The 24,038-nt window shown below is 41.4% G+C and overlaps 1 protein-coding gene and 1 long non-coding RNA gene across 4 annotated transcripts in view; both read left to right on the forward strand.

Moving 5' to 3' along the window:
- Positions 1 to 24,038, forward strand: part of ARID1B (AT-rich interaction domain 1B) — a 323,165-nt gene that overhangs the window by 109,683 nt on the left and 189,444 nt on the right. The window lies entirely within an intron of this gene.
- On the forward strand, positions 495 to 5,298 carry LOC118164846. Its single transcript, XR_004749697.1, has 2 exons — positions 495 to 4,795; positions 4,895 to 5,298. It is a non-coding gene; the product is annotated as an uncharacterized LOC118164846 (long non-coding RNA).

A 24,038-nucleotide genomic window follows, 5' to 3' on the forward strand; every position in this document is an offset into this window, starting at 1 on the left:
TGCGAGGGTTTTCCTCCACCGAATCCATCTTGCGCGTCTCTCTGCTCTTCTAATTCAGCACAAACAGAAGTGGAAACCGCCCCCTCCCTCGCCCCACGCTGGATCCCAACTAAAATCTAACACCAGAAGCCGGCTGCTCGGTCCCCCCTCTTCCTGCTGGGGGCTGCCCGCTGACCCCGCGGGCCATTTTCTCCGCCCGGCGGGGCCCCCCCCGGTGCTGCCCCCCGGGCCGGCTGACATGACGGCGCCGCCTTTGAAGCCTGGCGCTCCGGCGGCGTTGCCAGGGCGACGGGGCGGGCGATGGCCTCCGCCGAGCGGCGGCCGGCACCGAGCGCCCGGCCGGGCCCGGCCCGGGGGCCGCGGGGAGCTGAGGGGCTGCGCCACCGCCTGCTCCTACCGCGTTAACGGGCACGGCTCAGTTGGCTTTAACTGCAAGGATAAAAGCCTTGTGCTGTTAAATGGGCAGATTTTTCGCTTCTTTTTTTTTTTTTTTTTTTTTTCTTCTTTCCTCCTTCGGTTTATGCATTATTAACACCCGCTTTCCTGTTTTGCTTGTAACATTTTATGGGCTTTTTCAAACACGTAGTCAGATTTGCTCTGTTGCTCCTCTGTTCTTCGGGACTTAACCCCTTCTCTCCTTGATCTTCAAAAACTTGCGGGGAGGGCTCAAACGCTTCCGACTGCTCCCATTTAAAATGTTAAAAACCGGAAAAGGCTTTTTCAAACTATTCTTTTGAAGAACTCTGCATTTTTGAAGCATTCGAGAAAGCGGCACAGATTGCGCAGCTTCTGGCGTTTCACCCAAGTCAGCACGCGTGAGCCTCGCTACAGCTGCAAAGGGTTCAGACCAAGGAGGGATTTTGGCTGTGCGCTGTAATGTCTGTGCCCGTTTTATCCCCTCTCCGTGGCGTTACCCCATTCTCTGGGTATGCAGCGTTTCGTTAGCAGCCTTCCAAAGAGAAGCACCTCGTGGCTGAAGAAATGGGGACCAGAAAATCCAGAACAATTCTGGGGATGTGTTGTTTACCCCCATCACCTTCCTCTTTAACACAGAGCTGGCGAAGTGCATCTAGATGGGTAGAAATATTACAAACACAAGCTGCAGGCTTTGTTTTGCTTTTCCAGAGCTCTAAAATATAGCTTTCATTTTAGTCTCTAGTAGGAGGCATATATCCAAGTGCTGTCAAATGCTGTGGATACAGGGATTCAGTCGTCCCTGCAGACACAGTCCCTGTACAAAACCTTGGAGGCTAACAAGCAAGCCTAGCATTCATAATTCCCCCTAGCACCCTCATTTCTAGGTTCTGGGTTTGGGATTGTGAATTTGTTATTACAGGGAGATACTCACCGTCACCTAGAGGACCTTGCTTTGTCCGTCTGAATCTAGCACAGAACCTGTTTGCCCAAATACTTCAAAGCACATCTCAGGGAAAAAAAAAAAATGTTCCTCAATTTTTATTTTATTTTTTTTCAACAACCTGTAGTGATGTTGATATGAACAACACCTCCATCTTCAACTGCTTGGCGTTGAGAAGCACTACATTTGTTTTTTCATGTAGCTCTTTTGTGTGAAGCCAACATGCGCCCTCAGCGCTGGTTGGAACAACTCAAGTAAAATCCATTCCCTACATCAGGGAGGCCCTGGGATAGATGGACGATGGAGAGTCGCCCTAGCTCCTTGGCCACCTGAGACTAGCACAAAGCCCATCTCTACTCTTGGCCAGCAGCAGCTGTGGGCTGTGTCGCAGCCTAGCCTGGAGTCAGTGTTTTGTAGTGTTGTAGAACATGGCAATAACATGTTTTTAAAAGATGTTTTTGTACTGTATACTTTTTAAAGAATGGTTTATCTGCTTTGTATGGATATTGTATTGTACAGCTGAATATATTAAATAGGATGGACTGGAGGTTTACTCTCATCTCCTGGCGATGAGGATATGAATTTCATCCTTTGAGTTGCATTCCCCTTGAATGTGCAAATTTTGGGAAAATTAGAGAAAACAGTTTACATTCCATTAATAAGAAATTACTAATTGCTTATAAAACAGGCATATCTTTATCTGCACAGAGCTTTTCAAAGTTGCTGCTTAATCTTTTTTCTTTTTTAATCACTAAACAAACATGTCTCAGCAGTCGCTGCGTGTGAAACCAAAACCTGGACGTGGACAAAAAGCAAACATACCACACTAATTTTCATTAGCATATCCTGTCTCCTAGAACATTTATTTTTTCATCTCCTTGTAAATTGATTTTTCACATGCTTGTGACTTATATTTGAACTGTGTGTTTGTAGTAACTGACTTCTATAAAAGCTAGGTCCTGGATCTCCCAACATGAATATATTATGGAGGTGACCTAGTGGGCCTATAGTTAAGGTTGCATGGAGTTTTCACTTAAAACAATGTTTAAATCCCTTAATTAAACATTAAAACTCGCACAAATTCTCAAACATGGACTGTTTCAATAAAGAGGATAAACTTTAATTATTTAGGTACTCAATGTTCGTCTTAGTGCTGTATTTGCAGAATTCAGAACAACTTAAAATTATCCTTCCTCAGATTTTTCCAGAGTTCCTAGTCTTCTCTGTTTCTCCATTTTCTTAAATCTTTTGGCTAAGCATTTCATTGATGAAATTCTTCATATCTTTGCTGACTTCATAGAACCATGAAAATTTAAATAAGATATTTTAACAAAAAGCACTTTGGCTTTATTTATAATAATGCACAATACAGAAGAGCATGTAGAAGATACAAGTTGAGAACAGTATACTGGTTGTTTGTAGCTGATACTTAGTCCTTGACACCAGTGATTTGGAATCAAAAGAACAGACTGGAGAGCCTGTTAAAAAGAGAAATACCACATGGAAGCAAAATCCAGATCTGTGCCTAAAAACTAGTAGCATCTTTTCTGTACAGAGGATTGTTTCCAAGTCAGTCAATTAACACCAACTGCAGTAGTCCCAAACTGGTGTAAACTCCCCTTTGCTTTCCTCTATCTACTTATGCCTTGAGGGCCCAGTTCAAACTTTGCTGAAACCAGTCTTTCACTGATTTCCGTAAGTTTTGGATTAGGCCAATTAATTCTTATGTTCATTCTGTCCAGTTGTCACCCTGCTCCTCTGCATTAACAGATGTTTTGAGCCTTTTTCTTTGGACAGGGTCTGTAAACCTACCGTTTCCATCTGTGCCTGCTGTACCTGTAGTGATCAGCGAGCACGGTTCCCATTGTTAACACTTCGAGCCTTCTGGCTGAGCTATAATCACATTCTTCAGCCTAGGCTGAAGTCCTGCTGAAAATTGTGTATTTGCAAACCATTCATAAATGAAGAATTCCTTTAGAACCCAGTGTTACACGTGTAAGTAGTGTCTGTATCCAGACTCCTTAGCCTCCAGCAATTCCTCCAACTAGCTGGAAATACAGACAAAATGGCCAGGAAAAAAAAAATTCCTCAGTAGCTTACAGTGTGTGGAAAATTTTTCATTTAAGTCTTTTGGGCTAGGATGTGTTTTCCCATCATTTCCAGCTGACTGCCACTGCGGTCACGTATGCTTGTTAGTTCATGTCTCCTGTCCATTGAAACACTGCAGCAAGTACAGTCTGCAAAAATGCTTACATGAGAAAATGTTGTTTCAGAGTATGCTAGTTCTGGAATTTTGGAAAATGCAAGTGCTATAGGCTGTGATTTCACACTAATACCATACAAATTAAAAGTTACTTATTAATTTGAAGAATTGCTTATTACTCCAGGCATTGGATGAGGAGAGAAATTCACAGGAAGTTCTTATCTCCATCGTATGAGTAGGTTCTCAAGCCCTTCCAGAGTAGGGATTGAAATGTTGGAAGTGAAAAGAGCTGCCCGTTGCAAGGTTCACGTGGAGAAAAGCAAGTGAAACAAGCCGCTGGGCCTGAAATGTTCCTTTGTTGGTGATGTTCCTGCTTTTAACTAACTCTTCTGTGTGTGAGCAGACTGAAACAACACGTGGTGGGGAAGAATACAGGAGGGCACCTGGGAGTGGAATAATGCAGAGTCAAATGTTTATGGGTTAGGATCTTTGGCAGTATTACCATTCTTATTTTTTATTTATTGGGGGGGGGGGGGGGGGGGGGGGCTGTTAGGCTGTGCAAATTATCTCAAATTCTCTTCATTCTTTTTGGGGGTGGCTGTGTTTGAAAAATAGGTCCAAGCACACTGTATACATTGTGGCAGTAAGGGGTTAAAGAGATGTAATTATGCATTCTTCAGTAAGTGCTCTGCAGTCAGCAGTACAGCAAGGATTTTATAGAAGCTTAAAAAAAAAAAAAAAAAGAAAAGAGATGACGGAGGGAGAATATGGAGAGAAGGTCAGATCCAAGGATTCTCCTAGGGTTTTCTCATGTTTGCTCTTCCTTTGTGGCTCATTATGCTCTCTCCTGGTAGAAACAGAAGAAAGCATTATGGCCTGTTGGTTCCTCCTACTGATAATGTACATTTGATCTTTTTGCTTTGTGGTAGTGGTAGAGGTAAATTTATGGATTTAGTTCCTGAAGGAGTTCTGAGCCATCCTAGTGCCTACCATGGTCCTTGTATATTCCCCAGCTCTTTTTTATTACAAGAAGTGCATTGCAGCCCTGTGAACACCGAACATTTCAACAAACACCCTTTCTCAGCTGCAGTTTACCTATTTTGTTTGAGAGGATTTGAATTTTCAGCAAACCCATCTACTGGGAATAGTTTGTTTTGGGCTGTTTGGGCTTGATCCTCGGCTGGATGTGTGGAAGTTTTTGCACGCAGTATTTCAGACCGACCTGGCTGGTAAAGGTAAGCTTTCATTACTGATGACTTAGCTTTTGAGGTTCCAAGGGAAAAAGTAATTTATTTTTTTTCCTGCATTCCATGACTGTCCTTTTGTTCTTCCAGGTTGTGGGTTGTTCTGGAACGGTTGCAGTAGCAAAGCAGAACAGCACTCAAAATGGGCAGGACGCTCGGGACGCGGGTTATCCCGCACTTCCATCCTGGGAGCTAGCCCGAGCTCTGACTTGCTGAGTCATTCAGTGTACCAGATCCTTCTTTTTTATTGAACTAATTTGATTTGCAGTTGGATTTCAACATAACAGCAAAGCCTTTCTGGGAGATATTTGTGTGTTCAGTAACACAGTAGTCTGAAAAACGTTTTTTTTTGCTTTCTCTCTCATGTGATAGAAATTTTTTTTTCTTTTTTTTTTTTTTTTTTTTTCTTGCGTACTTTCTCTGTTTAATTTTTATGGGAAAGAACTGCAAACAATTAAGTGAGTAGGATTTCCCTTGCCTCATTCTTTCCTGGAAAAAAAATAATAATAAAAATCTAAACACCCCTCCCCTCCCCCCAACAGCTCTTCTTTTGGGTTAAGGATCCTTAGACTTGCCATTGACCTTATCAGGACGGGCTCTTGCGATCTCTCCTGTGAGAGGGCAGGGAGAGTTTGCAAGTTTACATAGTGGTGCAGAGTGCCTGGCAGTAAGAGCTGCTGGGTTAAGTTAGTTAATTGCAAGGGTCTTCGGAAACGCAGCGTTAGCAAACAGTCTCTACCCCTAAGGACAACGGAAACTTTTCCTCCCACCCTTGTGAAATGCCGGTTTAAAGCTATTGATTTCTTTTCCCTAGAAAAATAAAAGTTAACTCCCATCATGCTTCTTCTCTCCTTCTCTCTCTTTTAACTTTATTTTTTTTTTCTCTTCTGTCTTTATCATTTTAACGCTGGAAAATTCTGAAAGGATTGCTGCGAGGAGGAAGGATAGCCTGAGAAGTGTATTTCCTAAAGCTTTTGGCCTTTCAAGGTTTCTCTTATGGGTAAGGTTGAACTGTGCCTACATCTTGGATTGAGACGACAGGGGAGTAGTGTGTAATACTTTCTGCTTCCGATAGCTCTTTGTTGATCTAAGAGAGAGCACTTAGAGAGTGGTAGGTCATTTATGTGATTATGAAGAGCACTTGGTTCTCTCTTATTCAAGATGGAAAAATAATAGTTTTTGAATAAGAGGTCACTGTCAAGATGACATTGAATGTGACTTCTCTTCCCTCTTCGTTCCCTCCCCCACTAAAAGAAAAGCAGCGCTACAACTACTCAGCATAGGGCTAAATTTTTCCAACTCCTTGTGTCCTTTTCTTCTCTTCTGTTCATTTTATTCCTTACCGTTTCCTCTGTGTATAATGTTTATACTCTCTGATGGTGTCTAGATATTTATGGTAACCAGAAATTTAAAAATAAATGTAATGCATGTAAGGTTTTGTGTTGTTTTAAGTGTTGTTTTTCCACTCGCAAAATTAAGCTGTGAATGTGTGATGTGGTATCTGCTTGGGTGACAGATGTCCATTCCTGAATGGTGCTGTGTTCCCTTTGTGCTTTATTTATGGAGTGATTTGCTTCTAAAATAATCTCTTAATCTTTTCCAAACTACATTTCTGTATATGCTCTTTTCACATATGCCATCATTTAGGATAACAGGCTAAAAACTGAAATTACTCCTAAATGCTTCATTTCTAAAGCTAATAATAGTGATATAACACTGTCATTTTTGGCTTGATGTGTCCTTTTAGAAGTAGGTTAAGTGTGTAGTTTGTTTTGGCTTTGGTGTTTTCTGTGCATTTGTTTGCTGTAGCACTGCCATAATGAAATTGTATTTTAATTTCATTCATTTACCAAATGAAAAGACAACACTAATTTGTCTTTTTTTCATGTTAGGTTAGCTTTTATACCTCAGAAAAGGAGCTGTAACCCCAAATTAGGATGAAATTGCCCAGAGTACAGAACAAAATAGATATTTTATGAAACTGATTAACAGTTACTCTAGGGTTCATTTGCTTAAGCAGGTGTTGAACATCTGTCAATGCTATGTTTCATCACAGATTTACTTTTAGTAAACTTCATGGTTTAAATTTGGAGAAGGACAGGTCAGTGGAATATGTGTATTTGTAATTCCTTACAGCGGTAAAGAGCTTTTAAGATTTTCTTACTTTCACTCTAAAATCAAGTCTCTATGAAGCATGTTAAGATTCTCACGTGTTTATCTGTTGACGCATTGAAAAGAACTCGCACTTTTGAAATAGTGTTTTTTGGAAAACCAAAGCAGTTTTGGAGTTGGTTTGTTGAAAGACAGCACTGGAGCCTTTGCTCAGGTTTTCTTTCTAAACTACTAATTTTGTACAGTATATTTTTGAAAAACTATGGGTATTAGAAATGAAACAATTTAAATTTCTGATCAAGACGTCAAAGTTAAATAGGAAGTGTTAAGAACTTTCATGATTATTAGTCAACCATCAGAAAATGACAGAAAATTGGTTACATGCCTTAGAAGGAAGAGTGATGCCATTGTCCTTGGGTTACCAGGCTGTAGAAACTTCTGCTAGCTGGACCTGGCCTCCCATAGGCAGTAATTTCACATAAGTTCAGTCAGAGATTTAGGATTCTTTTGGGTAGTAGTACTTAATGTTTTCTTTACTAACTATGAAAACTCAGGAGTACAGCTGGCCGGTATCGAGCTGCTAGCACCGACCAGGGCAGTCATGCTGGCTGCCGCACGTCACTTCTTACTGGGGTGCTGGCCGTGCTGTGACCCATGAAGCTAGCAAGAGCTGCCTCGTTCACAGTTTTGGGGGAAATCCACTCGGTTCCTTGAGGATGTTCCTTCCCAGAAATGTGGCTCTGTGCTGTCAGCGGCAGCTGGAGCCCTTTGGTTCCTCTGGTGTCGGGGTGGGACTGGACGAACGTTTCACCCCTGTCACAGCAGGCCTTTGAGGAGCTTCTCCCTGTTGTGCCCCGTGACGGTGCTTCGATTCGCATCACCCCACAGGCACAGAGCGAGCTGGGTTCCTTCTGGATGAAATGAAACTGCAAAAACGTGCCCCAGGAGCCCACCCAACGGGCTGCGGGTGCTCGGTCCACAGGCCTGGGCCAGGGCCAGCCCCAGGCAGAGCGCTGGTGCCGGCACGGCCTTCCCTCTGCTGCACTGCCGCTCAGCGCTTCACCTCGCGTCCGGAGCCAGCGGCCTTTGAAGTCTTTGAGTGACTTCCATTGGCTTTAATAGGCTTTGTGGCAGGCCCTAATGATTTGGTTGTGATCTGAAAAGGGATGTGCAGAGACTTTCATATAATGAGAAAATGTTACCTTTTAAAGAGCTGGGTTCAAACAGGCTGATCAGTTCTCGAGTGAGCTTCTTGCTGTCTCCTGGAATCCTTTTGTCCCTGTCAAAAAAAAAAAAAAAAGTCAGAAAATTAGTACTCGTTTTGCAAGTATGGTCTGGGGTTGAAATTAGCAGAGGAGTTTGAGGCCATGGATTGAACTGCACTGACAAGCAGTGGAGAGATTTGCGTGGTACAGCTGTCTGCGCCTCTCAAAATGGTGTGGTGAGCCCCTCGTTCTTGTGAGCGGTCGCTTTGTTCGTGGTTTTGAAGTAAAAAGGCAGGAGAGAGGAAGGAAAAACGAAGCCTAGTTCACTCGTACTAACATTGCTCTGAGATAAGTGATGCCTAGGACTAAAAATCACTGCTAGCTAAAAATCACAAGTTTTAAAGGAGAAGATGGAACAGAGGCCATTTCACTGTCCTACTGGTTGAGTAACGAGACTACCAGTAGTCCTTTCTATGTCCCTGTGTCTCACAGGTTCACCTCTAAGTTTTCTCTCTTTTCCGGAAATGTTGCTCAAATGATTTTGTGTGTAATTACTTTAATTACTTTTTTTTTTTTTTTTTCTCATGTAAGGTATTCTGTTTGATCAGTATCCAGAAAAGCTTTCTTTTCAGCATCCTAAGAATCCTTTCATGTGAGCTGGGAAATCAATTTATGGCTCTAACAAATTAATGCGGGCAGCTTGGATCTGTTGAACTTCTGCTTCTTCGTTTACTGTATTATTTTGTGAACTAAATCTGTCTTCCCTAAATTAAAAGACCAGTGCTTTTTTTTTTTTTTTTTCCTTTCCAAAACAGGTGTGTACTGTAATAATCATGTTCAAACAATCTAGTAATAAATGGTCAGGAGCAAAGCGTAGCTCCGTTTCATCATTGGATGTGGGGATCTAGTAGAATCTGTATTTACAATTACATGCAATAGCATGTGTCTTCCTATAATGGTTTGTCTTAATATTTTTATTTGTACATGTTTTGAGGCATGGAAGAGTTCCTCTGAATGTGCAGTGGGACTGATTTATCACAGTGATCATCCTTGTTTTACATCTGTGTAATTACTTTGAAGTCACTGAACTTATGCCGATACAAAATCGCAGGAGCGGTGAATTAGGGTGGCTCTTTTGATGGTGCTTTTTATTCTGGTTGAAATATTGTACAGATCCAGGTGAGGATGAAATGCTGTACTGAGCTGCGAGATGTTTTCCTGATTGGGTTCATGCTGCTTATCTGTCAGCACTTCCCCTTCTTAGAAGCTGTATTTAATGTGGTTGTTTCTGCTTGCCTTGGAAATGCAAAGGAGAGATAGTTGTTTGTACGATAGGAGAGTTAAATCAAAATCCCTTGGTTTCTAGTGCTGGCTGTAGCTGAACAAGGTGGTTCTGCACTGTATTTTTGGTAGAAGCATTATTCTGTCCTTCATCTTCAAGTACAACGGTGAGCTAGCTTCAATAAAATAAAAAGGCAGAGACCTGCTTTAGACTCCTCATTTTTCCCGTGTGCTCAAAAGCCGTGAATTAGCTTGTTAAAAGGAAAGCATGGAGTGGTATTATCAGAAGGTGGAGGGTGTCGGTGGCATTCAGAACCAATAAATGCAGTGTGTGCACAGGACATGGGGCATTGGAGCCTTCATTAGCTGGTTGCAGTGCTCCTCTCGCCTCTGAGCTGCAGACCTTGGTGCTGACGGAAGGAGGCCTGCAGAGAGCCTGGGCTAAGCCAGCTCTGACTAAGCCAGCCCTGTCGCCCCTTCCCGAGCCCCTCTGCCAGAGGAAGCAGCCCCCATCCTTCACCCAGGCCCGGGCAGTGCTGCTGGGGACCAAGGTTCAGCACTGCAGTGGTCCCAGCCACTGAGGCAGCTTTCCCCCTGCCCATCAGGCTGGGGAAGGCAGGTGCTGAGCCTCGTTGGGAGAATTTATTGTTAGCTGTTGCTGATGCTTTAGAGACCACTCTGCTTACCCGCCTAATAGCCAAATGCGAGCTAATAGTCTGTACAGGTTATTGAAGCCTAAAATCCTGCTAATTCCTTCCTCTAATGAATAATCCCTGATCTCTGTATGTGCCTTGACTGCGGAAGGGCTAATTATGAAATTCATTGTAAGGAAAATTTAGAACTCGTGATTTCTGTGACTGGGGTTTATAAATAAATAATGCGTCTGCGTGTATATGGTGTACACAGTACAGATTTGCATGGTAAGTTAAATATCCCTGAAGATATTTAGTTAAAATAAGTGGGATTGTAAAGCACTTCATTGCTCATTGGATTAATCGCTCATAGTTTAGGGAATGGGCCTCCCATTCCACCCAGAAAGGTCACTCGTAACCCTGAGCAGAGACATTGAACCTTCTGCTGTTGAGTTTGTGTAAATAACTTGGGTGAACGAAGCTGTTCCCCACTGCAGGTGAGTAGGTGGGATTCGGAGCGGGGCCTGAGGAGCCCCTGAGCTGGTTTCTGGAGATGCTGTTGCTCTCCCGTACAGATTATTCCGAGCACGTGTTACTGTGGCATGTCCAGAAGTGTAAGAGGATGGTAAATCTGGTTCTTTGGGTTTAAGGAATGCTTCTAAGAAACAAGTCTAGTGATTCTTTTCATTTGAATGTTAGAAACAGGAGGAAAATATCTAAGCAACCGAAGTATTGGGGTAGAGATGTTGCATAAATTATAATGAGCACCAGAGGACACAGGATGTGTTCGTTCCCAAGCTGCATGATTATTTCGTGTTGTGAAGGGTTAGCTTTTCAATTGCAAAGCTTAATCACTTTTCAAATGAATATTTCATAACAGTTATTTTTTCATCAAATACACAACGACATGCTTATTTTGTGCCTCATGTGGTAGACATTAGTTTTCAGCAGCTTTAAATTCCTTTTATTTCCCCTCATCTCTTATTCTTGTTTTCAGCAGTGGATGGGCAAGAAAATATTCTTGAATATGTCCTGACGAGTGGCTAACAGACAGGAAGAGCCCAGAAGTTTTAGTAATAATAATCACAAATACTTAAAAAATTCTAATGTCATTGGTGCTGAGTGCAGCTTACATGACTGATTTAAGATATTTTCAACGTAATTTAAAATGAAAACACAACTGTTGGAGACCTCTGCCTCTACTAGAAAATGCTGTTTAGTGGTACGGCACAGCTGTAGTACTCAATACTTTTTGTTCCTGGATGATTAAAGTTATCATAGAAAGACAAGAGGCTGATTATCCTTAATACAGCTTCTTCTTGCGGGAAGAGTTGTGCAAGGGGGACTCTGTATAGTTAAGTATGTACATCTATACTGATCTGTATATAGGTATTTGAGAACTGCCCACGCTTAGGGTGTATTTTGGATAGTAAAGCGGTGATGTGCTTGCCCTACTACATATTCTTTAGACCTAGAGTTGGGGGAGTTTCTGCAGCACTGCTGTGTTGTCTCCTTTCTAGCTCTCTAAGAGTGCTTTGCCAGATAGATGAAAATTAAATCAGCTTGGAGGTTTTGAATTATACTAACGGGCCAAACTGGCTTGAAAATAGGAGAAATGCAAAGCTGACCTGAAGGCACCCTTGCTGCTTTTTCAGTTCTTGTGTTCAAGAATTCTTTGGTACTCACCTGTCCAGCCTGTTGTTCAAAATTAAAATGCAATTTTCTTTGAAGTACGCAATAAAAGAAATATTTATAAAAATATCAAGTGTTGTTTTGACTAGACAGAACTTACTCTTTTCGTCTAGCTATTTTGTTCTCATACCTGAGAATATATTTCACTGTGCACTTTGAAGCATACAAAATACAGTATTTCTCATTTTTCCTTCAAAACAGAATATATCAGTCTCATTTTATCGTTTATATAAGAGACAAGTCTGGAATTGAGAGTAGTGCAGTCTGTTGCATCTGCACCCATGCATACTAAACCTAGTGGTCTGAATGAAGACTGAAATCCTCAAAGCTATTGATGCTCTTTCTGGAAGGAGTATTTTAGTGGATTTTCTGGCCACATACTGGTCTATATGGAGCGATTGTGTTTGGAATTTCAGCACATTCAAGTCTTGGATGGTCTGTTTAATGGCAGTTATGTCAGGGTTATGTCTGTCCAGTATTCCCTAGTGTTCTTCCTCTTTTCCGTTCACGCGTAGCTTATTTGCCAAGATGGCTTACGTTATTTTCTTCAGTCAAGTACAGGACCCACAAGCTCCTCATGACCCCATTGTTCTTGTCTTGTGTTCCTGCACGTGCGAGGCACTTCCTTCTGTCTTTTGTCCACGTAGTCAAAGTTGACTGTGGGACCACATTAAAAAGCAGTCATTTTTTTTCTGTTGAATTCTCAGTTAATATAGAAACCTTTGAAAAAAATGATACTTCTTGATCAGTTATTTTTGAAATTGTGGTTGTCTATATATTAAGCATTTACTGTGCATGAAATAAATACCTTCTAGGTGTCTCAGACACAAATACTTTTCCAGTCAAGCACATATCTATGTGATAAAGGAATCGGAATTACTGGCTCTTTCAACTTTGTACTATGTGGTTAGTAGACATAAGCAACAAGTACATAACATACCATTTCTGTATGTTGTCACACTAATAATTCGGGTTTCTTTAGAATTTCAGGTTCTTTAGCGCATAAAACGATCTGTAAAAGTAGCTGCCTTGCTGCTAGGAATCGGACAGTGTTGGGCTGTTGTTGTGAGTACTCCGATATTGTAAACAAAGTAGATGTTAATCCATATGACCTAAGAGGGAGGGAGCTGACCTCAAAGCACTGGTGAATTTCTCCTCACAACAGTCCTGGGAGGTAGGAAGTAATATTATTGCTATCCCTGCTGAGTATCTGTGGCACAGAAAGACTGATTGATTTGCCCAAGGTCGGGGAGGAAGTCTGAGGCAGAGGTGGAATTGCATCCAGATACATTCTGCATCCCGTCAGATGCCTTCATCACACACCCCTAACCCTTCCCCACTCGTGATTTTGCTTGTTTGGCGAGGTGCTCTCCTGGTGGTGTCTCCAAAAGCCTTACTCTGCCTAGCTACCCCGTGTGTGCTTTGTCCAAAAAAAAACCACCAAAGGATTTTTAGGGACCTCAGGTTTAAGTCTTGTCTGTTCATTCGTATATATTAATTGTGAAATCACAGTTGTGCTTTGTTTCATTGAGTAAATCAGACTGCTGAAAATGCAGTATGCGCAAAATAGGTATTTTTTTTTCTTTAATTAATATATTTTTCCCCCCGATGTTTTTGTGGGAGAGAATTCATCATAATAAATGATTAAACTGTCAAAAGAATATTAGCTGCTAGTGGCCGGCTGATCCATTATATGCCTGCATATGCTGGGAGTCATTGCGCTCCGCGGCGAGCCGGAGATGCGCTGTCCGAGGGGAGCACCACAGTGACCATTAGCAGCTGATTAAAAGGAAAGCGTATGCAGCGAGGAACCGCTCATGAATTACGTCGTTCCCGCTGGAGTTCATCTGTGTAACCGGGCCGCCAGCATCCTTATTTGTCCATTTGGCATCTGAAAACATGGGTGCAGTGAGAAACACCGGGTAATATTCTGTGACAAACGTCTGCATGCGTGCCTGCCTTGTACGTGCACCGCGCTGACGTGCGCTGCTCGCCAGGAGCGCCGTCCCTCGATGGGCCCTGAGAGACGGCCACGCGGAGCAGCCGGCAGTGTGAGCCCACGCCTTGGCTTGCCCCCGAGGCGTAACTAACTGCTCCTGGGCCGTACAAGAGGTTTGGTCTTTCCTGTCCAGGCAGCGAGTGATTTGGCCACGGGGAAATCTGCATGAAGGCTTTGCAGCTCGTGGTCAAAGTGGATTTTCAATCGCTAGCCCAAGGCGTGCGCTTAATATACGGAGCGCCTTGATGTGGTGCCCTGCTTCGCCACAGACACTTTTGAACCTCAAAGAAATCTCCTAACGCTATAGATGTTCGAGAACAATAATGTTGAATGATTTTTTTCTTCATTCAGTATTTATATTCAGTCTCCCTTTACACGAAAAAGAAAGTACAGAAAAGTTACATGAAGTGAATTTCAGTCAAAGGTGTTTAACGTATGTGAAGGAAATGAAGCTTAGATTTCAAGCAGTGATCAATGAAGTATAGTATTGTATGATCATTACCGAGCAATAAAGCAGGGAAGGAATTATCACAAGGATGTATGTGCCATTCATCATACCTTTTTAATACCTCTTTTTCTTGCTTGCTTTCTTTTTACTGTCTCCTCTGTTTTATAATCTTTGATCCTATATTTGGTACCAAGTTCCCTCCTCCTTTCTGACACTTTTCACCTACTGTTACACAATGCCAGCTTACAACGGTACTTCAGGGGGAGAAAGTCTGTATAGTATGTGCTTTAAAACTTCGGATAGAATTAAAAAACCTTGTGCTTCAGGTTTTGCAAATATTATGAGAAATACTGCTGTGCTGTCTTTATTCCGTGTGCTGTAAGAAACTTAGTGCCTTTGCTGAAAAACAAATGTATTGAAAAATAGAATAAAATGTCAGCATCGTGTTTTTGTTCTACATTTGCTGTGAAAACTTAGATAGTGCCAAAACACGCTGTACCATATTTGCTAAGGTAGGACAATGGAGGGAGGCATCTGGGTTTCTTTAATTCCATTTTCTGTTTTTTTTCCACTGCAATTCTTTGTGTCCTCTTTGGTGACCAAGATCGCTGAGGTTTTTCACTGTGTATCATATGAAAGTAATTAACTGCCCATGAGTTGCTGTGTATGTAACAAGGCTTGAGAGCCTGAGATGAAAGAAATGATGCTATAAATGCCCTCTTATGGCCTCTCAGGCCAGCGTTCCCCCCTGGATTTATTTTGACATGCTTTGCTCAGATCTGATACTGGTATTGTCCAGCGAAACTGGACATCAGTCAGTATCACGGCAGTCCTTCTGCAGAGGCAGTGTGGCTAAGCATTGTCAATTTAGGGCTTGCAGCATAATCTTAAGAAGCAATGCCTACTGTAATGTAAATTACTCAAGTTTGTTTGACAATGAGCAAATGCACAGACCTGTTCTCAGAAGGAAGGGTGACTCAGCCATATTCCTGAATTGATGTATCAGACTTCAGTGACATCTTAAAATTTGACAGCAGGCCTATTAAGGAGAAAAATAGTAATTTATCGTTTCTGGGATAAATTAGTAGTTAGTATTATACCCTATTAGTTTTTTCTTCTGGTAAATAACATTTAAAAGATATTTACAGCATCATTTCGAATGAACAGAACTTGGAGGAATCTGTCTCGAAATGTTCTTAATTAAGATGCTAAGAAATTTATCTCGGTGCACTGTGTAGATATTAATCAGTGTAGGTGGAAAATGGGAACATACGTGATTAGTGATAGTATTTTACCTTTAAACATTGAAAACTGCTTAAAATGAAACAGTATTAAATCCCTTGTCACTCCCAAACAATGTACCACACCATTTTGACTCTCTAATTACCAAGCCTAATTTGTTAATTTCAAAGGGGAACACAGCAACCTATAAAGGCTCACGGTACTCTTTTGAAAAGAGCAATGTGGTATAATTAAAATGATCAAGTGGATCTAATTCTGTTTGGGGGGGAGATGTCTTCCCTCGTAAGGTTACTTCAAATTGAATTGGAGTTGGCATATATAGCCTTTAATGAGGTAACATCCCCAGATAAAACATCTGACTTGCTGTTTATTTTAGTCTACGTTTATTTGCAGGCTTTTATAGTAGGAGAGCTCTGGCTAATGGTCCTACCAACCGGAGTGCTGCTTCTAGCGTAGCAATTGGCCTGCTGCGTGGCTTGGGAGAGCACCGCGTTCCCCATCGGAAAATTGGTTTGTGCGTGTTTCTGATGCATCCATCACGGTGACAATTACGCTCAAGAAAAAGCAAAATGCTGAAGGGATGCTCCTGGTGGCCCCTTTTGTGCTGGTGGAAGCATCGGACAGGACATGTCCTTCCCCTGGTTGCCTTCACTGAGTTGCTGCCTCATAAATGAAGTTCAGCTTCGGTCAGAATTTCCTTAGTAAATTTTTTCAACCATATTTTTCTGGGCTACTGTAGATTTGATTTCCCGATGGGCATCCATCTTACAAAATTCTGCTGTTCATTTAGGGGCTGATAATACCTGGCTGGGGGTGGCATGTTGCTTTGATCGTTTGCTGGTTTAGTCGTGTCCCCCCCAGTTAGAGTTTATGAGTAAACATCTTTCAGGGCTTTAAACTCCTGTGAATATAGTTCTGTCTGTTGTATGCTAAAAAGATAAATACATAATCTGGGTAACTCCATAATCAAAACACTTGATTGACTACAGTAGGAGGTTTCTTGTTTTGTTTTAACTCTTCTGGGTGTTTTATCTTATAAAGCCCTGTAATAATAAAGCCATATGAATCCTCAGCTTATTATTCATTTTCCTTAGTGTGTCACAAAGGAGACATTACAGAGCCTTGCGTTTTAAAATAAAACAATGGGTGAAAAGAATGAAGTTTCTCTCGTAAGGAGCCTTTACGATCAGCGTACGTGGCAGGCTGGCGGGGAGCGGGAGCGGCGGCAGCGGGGCTGGGGGCTGATACAAAGCCTCGCTTTTGTTCCCAGGCAGACCTTTACGCTTGCTCGCACACACACAGACACCCTTTTGGCCCATCTCCTGGTGGAGCGGGGAGGCTGTAATTAATAGATATCTGAGTCCGAGGAGGCAGGAGCGAGTGCCTGACAGGTGCTTGCCTTTCTAGCTCAGCGGTTGTTTTGTACAGGAAGGCAGCGCTAATGCTGCGACCAGTTGGTATCACCTGGGAGAGCAGAGGTTAATGTTTCAAAGGCGGAGGAAAAGCTGTTTGTATGCAAGCGACATTGAAAGGAGATATGAATATTTTAATACCCGTGGTCAAGGCCAGTGGGTTGCACTACACACACATGTTCCATTTTGGCTGGACCCCTCCTGAGCTCCCGTTGTCTGAACTGTGGAGACGTAGCGGAGGTCTGCATTAACACGTACATTATAATGCTGCTCTCTTCCTTTTCTTGTGTACGTAGTAAAAGTTTCATAAAAGAAGGGGGCAGAAAGATTTGATAATGATGTATGGCCTTTTACCGTAATCATCTTAGCGAGCGATTGCTGCCTGTGATGTCTGAAGTGATGGTAAACTAATACTGCGCTGCTTAGGCAGGCAGGGCAATGCATGTCATCAGAAATGCCAGCATCTGTAAAGGCTTTAGGGTTGTTCCTAATATTTTTGTTTCTGTTGATCTTAAACAATGTTAGCAGCATTTGTGATGGAAAACAAATCAAGAGTAGGCATAAAAAGGAACCCTCCTGCTCATGCATTATTTTTCTTTCTTGGCTTGCTTTTATTGTATCGCAGTCAAGAAAGACACAGGTAACGAAGCAGTGATTCTGTCTACGGCAGTCTGAAATAATTACTTTCCCACTACTCAGTAGAAAGCTGAAATAGGTAGCTGCAGTAAAACAAAAATAAGTTGGGAGAATATTAATAAACATATCTAGTGTGCTCCTAGCCTGCATCCACCACCATTTATTAGAAGCCTTTGATGTCCATTTTTTTCCAAATTATTCTTATAAAATGTTTGAAAAGAAAGGGAAGACAGAGATGCAAAGTGCAAATTATAAGACAATATATATATATATATAATTCAGTCGATATAATATTTAGTGGATTTATAATGCAGTTGTAGATCTGTCATTCAAAATAATGTGATTATTTTTGCATTCTATGTTTTTTCACTTCTTGTGTGCAAATGGGCGTAGATAATAAGAGTAACGCTCAGAGCTCTGCTTTCTAACGGTGTAAAGCCTGTATGCGGTAGGAAAAATGCCATGTTAAAAAAAAAGTGGATTACATTTAAAATCTTTTTTTTTGTTGTTTGTTTCTTTAACATGTCTAGCGACTACTGAGCCAACTATGTAGAAGCCTTTACCCTCCTAGGTCAGATTCCAGCAAAGTCTCGTTGCTTTTATAGTATAATGCCATACGGCAAACTGACTCAGCTTTAAGCACTGCATATGGTCCCGAGGGGAGAAATTACCCATCCAAATGACGGGTGGATGGCAGGCAGGCAAGTTAGGATGTAGCTGCTATGTGCTCATATTCTGTTTCACTAGGGCTGCAAACATTCAGAATAGCTACTTGGTGTATTTGAATTTGATCCTCATAACAGTAAGGAGCATAAGGGGATTGGAAATAAAATAAGAACAATAGCTACTTCTCTTTACACTGCTTCTGTAAAGTACTTTTGATATATTGAAGAGAATTAATGTCTTTTGGCATGGCTTATTTCATTTTCTGGAGTGGATCTGGTAAGTGAATGGGAATCAAATACAATTATAATAGCCCATTTCTCTTTCCTAAATAAAGTTTGGTATGCTCATATTAACTCGTATGTCAGTAGTTGTTTAGTTCACATGAGCAAAAGTCAGTTTATAGTAGCTAGGAATTGGACTTTATTTTGTCATACTTGAGGTTTTTCTTGGGAACCTACGGCTCTGAAGAATTACAGTTGAGTTTCAGTCTCCATTAAATGAGTAGAATAGCAGAAAGTGAATTTACACGTTCTGTGCTTTTAAAGAGACAAGAAGTAAATAATGAGCACTAAAAGACGTGTTCCAAAATGGAGAATGTTTGGGGGATAAAATAGCTGTTCTGTTGATTTGACAATTCTATAATACAGACTGTAATTGCCATAAAATCTGAGTCAAACCAGTAATGTTGCTTGATAAATTCATTAGCTAAAGCACATTAATGGCAGTTGCCCTGCAGTCTTGCAGTACTCAAGCACTATTGCTCCCCATTTGTTTTAAAATAATTGTCGGACCTTCTAACTATGCAATTATAATTTGGGTGAGGCGAGGTGCTTACTGCTCATTGTCTAAGGGAAACCGCTTCAGCCGGTGGCCGGCGGTGCGCTCGGTGGAGGACCGCGGCGAGGATTAGGGCGTGCTGTGCAGGGCTGAGACCTCAGACCTGAAGAAGGCAATGAAGCTGCTCCAGGAGGGCTGCTGAAACGTGAGATACTTGGTGGTGCTGCTTTGGTTTGAGATCCTCCATCTCCTCTGGTTAGCTTTTCCCCTTCACCTGGCATTTTTTCTGCATTCTGTGGGCTGGGGGCTCTTCTGCATCGGGGCCTAAGCCACCCTGCAGAGCTATCCCTTTGGTAAAGCCTTGTGAGGCTGTGAGATGTACTGTGCCCTGCTTCCTCCTGTCACAGGCACGACCACGTCTTCCAACTAATCTTGGCTCTGAAGAGCAGTTTATTGAAGATCTGATAACACCGCTTTGTTTTACTTGCATGCATTTTAATTTCCTGCTTACCCAGTCTTGATTTTTATAACCGGGCATACTGACAAGTGAGATCCTTGGTTTCAGTTGCACAGATAGCAACGTTGACTCCTCCCAAAATCTTGGAAAGTGTAAAAACAGTGGAGTGCTGTCTATTCTGCTTTAGGTTTCTAAGAACTTGTCTGGATGTGCAAGTAGCGTGGAAGTGTTGCAGAGTTTGCATCATCCTAATCTATTGAGAGACAAAGTATAATGTGCTATTTATATTACCTTGTTTTTTTTTTTAACTAGAAAAAAAAAACAACACTTTTTGCATTTACTGTGTGGCACGGACTACTGATCTTGTCAAGTCCTGACCATTAACTGAGACTGAAGATATTTTGGTTTCCAAAGATTTGTACTGAAGGTACACTGTAGGTACTGAGGGGAATAACACGGTTCAGCTTGCACCAGAACTATTGTCATTTTGGTAGGCTTATTTAAGTAACTCAAGCATCCTGGAAACTTTGTGAATAAAGACATCTACTAGAAAAAAAAAATGTACATCTGGGTAAACTTTGTTTTAACTATTCATGAAGGTATGATTTTTTTTTTTCAAATTTCATACCCTGCTTCCAGTGAAATGAGCAAATTTCTGAAATAATTCAATTGTAATGCAAAATAGATTTTAAAATGAATCTGTTCAAAGTATTGTTGTTTATTTTCCTGGGCAGAATCTTCTATCTACTAAGTATCAGGTTATAATAATCATTTAGTGCCCTTTTTCCCCTCCCAAAGTCGCACGCTATGGGGTTCTTGCAAGTGCTCATGGTATGTGGTATTGTGACTGCAAAGTATTTGGATTCACTCCACATCACTTGGTGGATTGACCTCCTGTATCATCTGTACCTCTTCTTCTGAGGAAAGAAATTCTCAGTTCTCTAATTTCAGTATAGCACTAACTTGAAATAGCGTATTTTCTGCTTACTGAAGTAAGGCTAAAAGCTGATAAGAGAAGTCTTTAAAATCCTATTTTAGAGTGAGTACTAGATCATATGCTTGAAAGGAAGTGAATAGGTATCTTTTACTGATGACAACCAGGACAGATGGAATTCACTTTCTGGGCTAACCTAGTTTTTCAGGTTGCATTCTAAAAGCTGGGCATTGCAACCACTCAGGTATCACTGAGCAAATCCATGAAAGGGAAATAATTTGTATAAAAAGACACAATAGGAAGTTACTGTTCTAAAAAAAAAAAAAAAAATGCTATTGGTCTTTTTTTTTTTCTTTAATTTGATTTCATTTTCTGCCTTATTGGAAACTGAGAACATCCAAACATCCCTAGACTGTCCTGGCCTTTCATTTAAATTTTAGACTGATGGTGGAGGGTTGAGGAGCAAGGCTGTCCATAAATTAAAGAATGAGGTAGAGGAATTTGTTACAGCAGCTGGGAGAAGGAGGAGTGAGAAACAGCCTTGCAGACCCCAAGGTCAGTGCAGCAGGAGGGCAGGAGGTGCTCCAGGCAGGCAGCAGCAGTTCCCCTGCAGCCTGTGGAGAGGCCCCTGCTGGAGCAGGCTGTCCCCCTGCAGCCCAGGGGTCCCACACGGAGCAGATCTCCATGCTGCAGCCCGTGGAGGAGCCTCCAGTGGAGCAGGTGGATGTGGCCTGGAGGAGGCTGCAGCCCATGGAGAGCCCCCGCAGGAGCAGGTTCTTGACAAGATCCATGCCACACAGAAACACTGTCATTTCTTTCTGAAAAGTTCCGTGGCCTGTTCAAGCTCCGTGTTTTTCTGCATTTCTATCTTCTCCCTCCTTATTAGTGGGATCTGGGAGAAGGCTTTTAGTATCTCCGTACTGTGGATACGTACCCTCTGTCCTCTTCTTAGGCTGGTAATATTGTTCTCAAAATCTTGCAAAGCTGGTCTTTTTCTTCAAAGCTTGAAATCATTAAACTCATTTCTGAGGTGTCTGACAGAAGCAATAAAGCTCATCCAGTGTGTATTTGCAGGGATCACTTCTGGAAATGCACATCTGTCTGCACATCTTCTGATGCCTTCTGATGGGTGGTAGGTGGGTCTACTCTATTTCTACCCTACGCTACATACGTGGTCCTTATCTTTAAGGTGCTTATCTTTATGCAAGTGCTGGGCAATTTTTAGACCTCCATCAGATATTTTCTAGTATATGTTACTGAGGGGACTGAATGTTGAGCTGGTTGCTTTAGTGGTTGAGAGAGAGTTAGGAGTCTGCCTGGTTCTGGTGGTGAATTCACAAGGAGTCTCTTTTGCTTCCTGTTAGTAGAGAAGTCATCTATTACCACTCTTACTATTTGCATTTTGGTCAAGCATTACATTGTCACTAACTTCAGGCATGTTTTTCTGGTCACTTACTGATGAACTTTCCGAGTTAATGTTTCATGTGAAGACTCAGTGCCTTTGTCGCAGTGTTACTGAGAGGAACCTGAAATAGTTGCTACTGAACTTCAGGAACTACATTCTTCGCAATATACAGTTCTTGAGCGAGGAATATGCTTTCATGTAAAGTGGTCTTCTAGCCAGTACGCTGCGTGAAATTGTATCTTGAAAGATGTTTCCAGTGCATATGGTTTACATCTAGCTGACCACAGATTTCAGTTTGAGGGACTGAAGAGCTGATGTGAGCTGAAGAGTTATGTAGTGCCTCCTAAGTGTATCAGGAATCCCTGCCTTGACATTTGCAAGCTCGGTGCTGCTCAAATATTCTTCCTCACCTTGAAATACAGATTGCATAAACATCCTGCCTTACTCAGCAGGGTAGTAGTGTCTATGAAAGTAAACCAAGCAGGAGCTGAAGAACAACTTTGCTAAATTGGGTTGCTTCTCTGACTGTATTGGACAAATTTGAACCTTCCTGTTCCAGGAAAGGAATCAATAAAATCAAATTAGGTAATCATCTCTTTTAAAACGTACTTGTTCAGATGATAATGTTTGGAAGAGACAAGAAAAAAACCTAAACCTCCTACTCTAAGGACCAACAGGAAAAGGGGAAGGGGAAGTCTTAAGCATGATCCATGTTTCCATTGGCAGTGTAAGCAACTTGGCTGTTGAGCTTGTTTATGGATACAGAAAGGTGAAAGGCCAGGACTGCTAGTAAAGTCCTTTTTTTCTGTATTGACTTCTTGAAAGAAAGGCATTGTAGTCACTTTCATTTCACTGAAGGCAGTCCTTCTGTACTGTGTCCTCTTCCTAGAGAAGAGCTCTGACAGCATCCAATGTGTATGGGGCCTGTAAGGCCAATTTACCTAGAATATCTGGACCTACTTCGCTTCCCTTAGGCTGGAAATAGAAAGGCAGGGTTTGCAATAAGAACTAGAGAAGAACAAAACAAAAAGCAACACCAGAAACTGCTGTTTCAATTGGTTTGTCATCTGTTTGTATATTCTCTGAGCACTTGTTAGATCTGACATTTTGCCATGTGAATATTTTGTGGGCATCGTGCAGTGCCAACATTTGAATTTCATTTCCTGTAGTTTGGTACATTTTACTTGTTCTCTTTAAATTTCAGTTTTTCTAGATGGGAAGGAACAATGCTGTCGAAGGGTGTTTGGGCGGTTGGTTTTCCTGTGCAACGGAAAAGGTTTCTGAGAGCTGAATGTAATCCATGTATGTAGCCTTGCAATTCTCAGTCTCCATGTTTTTAGACTATGGCTATATGTAAATTCCATTCAGGCAGTATCCCTGAGAGGTAGGGCACCAAAAAATCTTTTTATTAATTATATTTTTCTTCTGACTTCCATTTCCATGCATGCAGCGACCCTTTTTGTTGTCAGCAAAACACTGTGAATTTGTGTTGATGCGTGTTGTAACTTTTGTTTTTCAAGATTTTAATCTGTGGAGTATTTTTAGAGCGAAGAGGCAGGCAAGAGCTTTGTCTCCTGTTCAGCATAAAGTTTCTCTAGTTAGGGATTTACCATAGGAAGAGGTAGGACTGGCAGATCACTGCTAGTGTTTTTCTAACTATTTAGAGAAATGAATGGCACCAAGAAGGAAGATATCTGAACTTTGAGTTGTGACAATATATATAAGGAAATTTAAACTTCAGGAATGTTAGGAACCATGCCTACGTATGTGAGGACAATATAAACCCTCGAAGAAACAGAAATAAATCTTTGAAGTGTAATTGCAAGGCAGTCTTCTCCCATTTAATTGATATTTAAACATTGGCTAACATGGATCTTTGCCACTTAACTGACATTAACGACCTTGGTTAACTTTTGGTTTTGAGCTTTTTATTTTATTACACTGGTTTGTTTGTTTTATGTTAATTTCACTTTAGTGCTTAGATCCTTGTAAAATAGATTTTTTTTTTCTCTCCAAAAACAAACATCAAACATCCAGAATATCTGTTTTGTTTTAATATTTAAACATTTACACACATCTTGGGCATAATTGTATATGCATTTTATAGCATGAAAAAGCGAACCATATTGATTGTAAATCCTAAACATCTGCATTGCAAACCGAAACCATAGTTTTTTTTTGGTGCACCTTGCTTTTCTAATTTTTTTTTCTCATCATATTTTACTCCATTTTTATTAAGTAATTTCTGGTGTTATTTTTGGCTTATCTTACAGCTCTTCTATATTTTTCTCTTTTCTCCCCATCTGTTCTCTGCATTGATACCTTCTTTTGAATAA

Source organism: Oxyura jamaicensis, chromosome 3 (genome assembly GCF_011077185.1).
Source record: "Oxyura jamaicensis isolate SHBP4307 breed ruddy duck chromosome 3, BPBGC_Ojam_1.0, whole genome shotgun sequence".
Taxonomy (NCBI): domain Eukaryota; kingdom Metazoa; phylum Chordata; class Aves; order Anseriformes; family Anatidae; genus Oxyura; species Oxyura jamaicensis.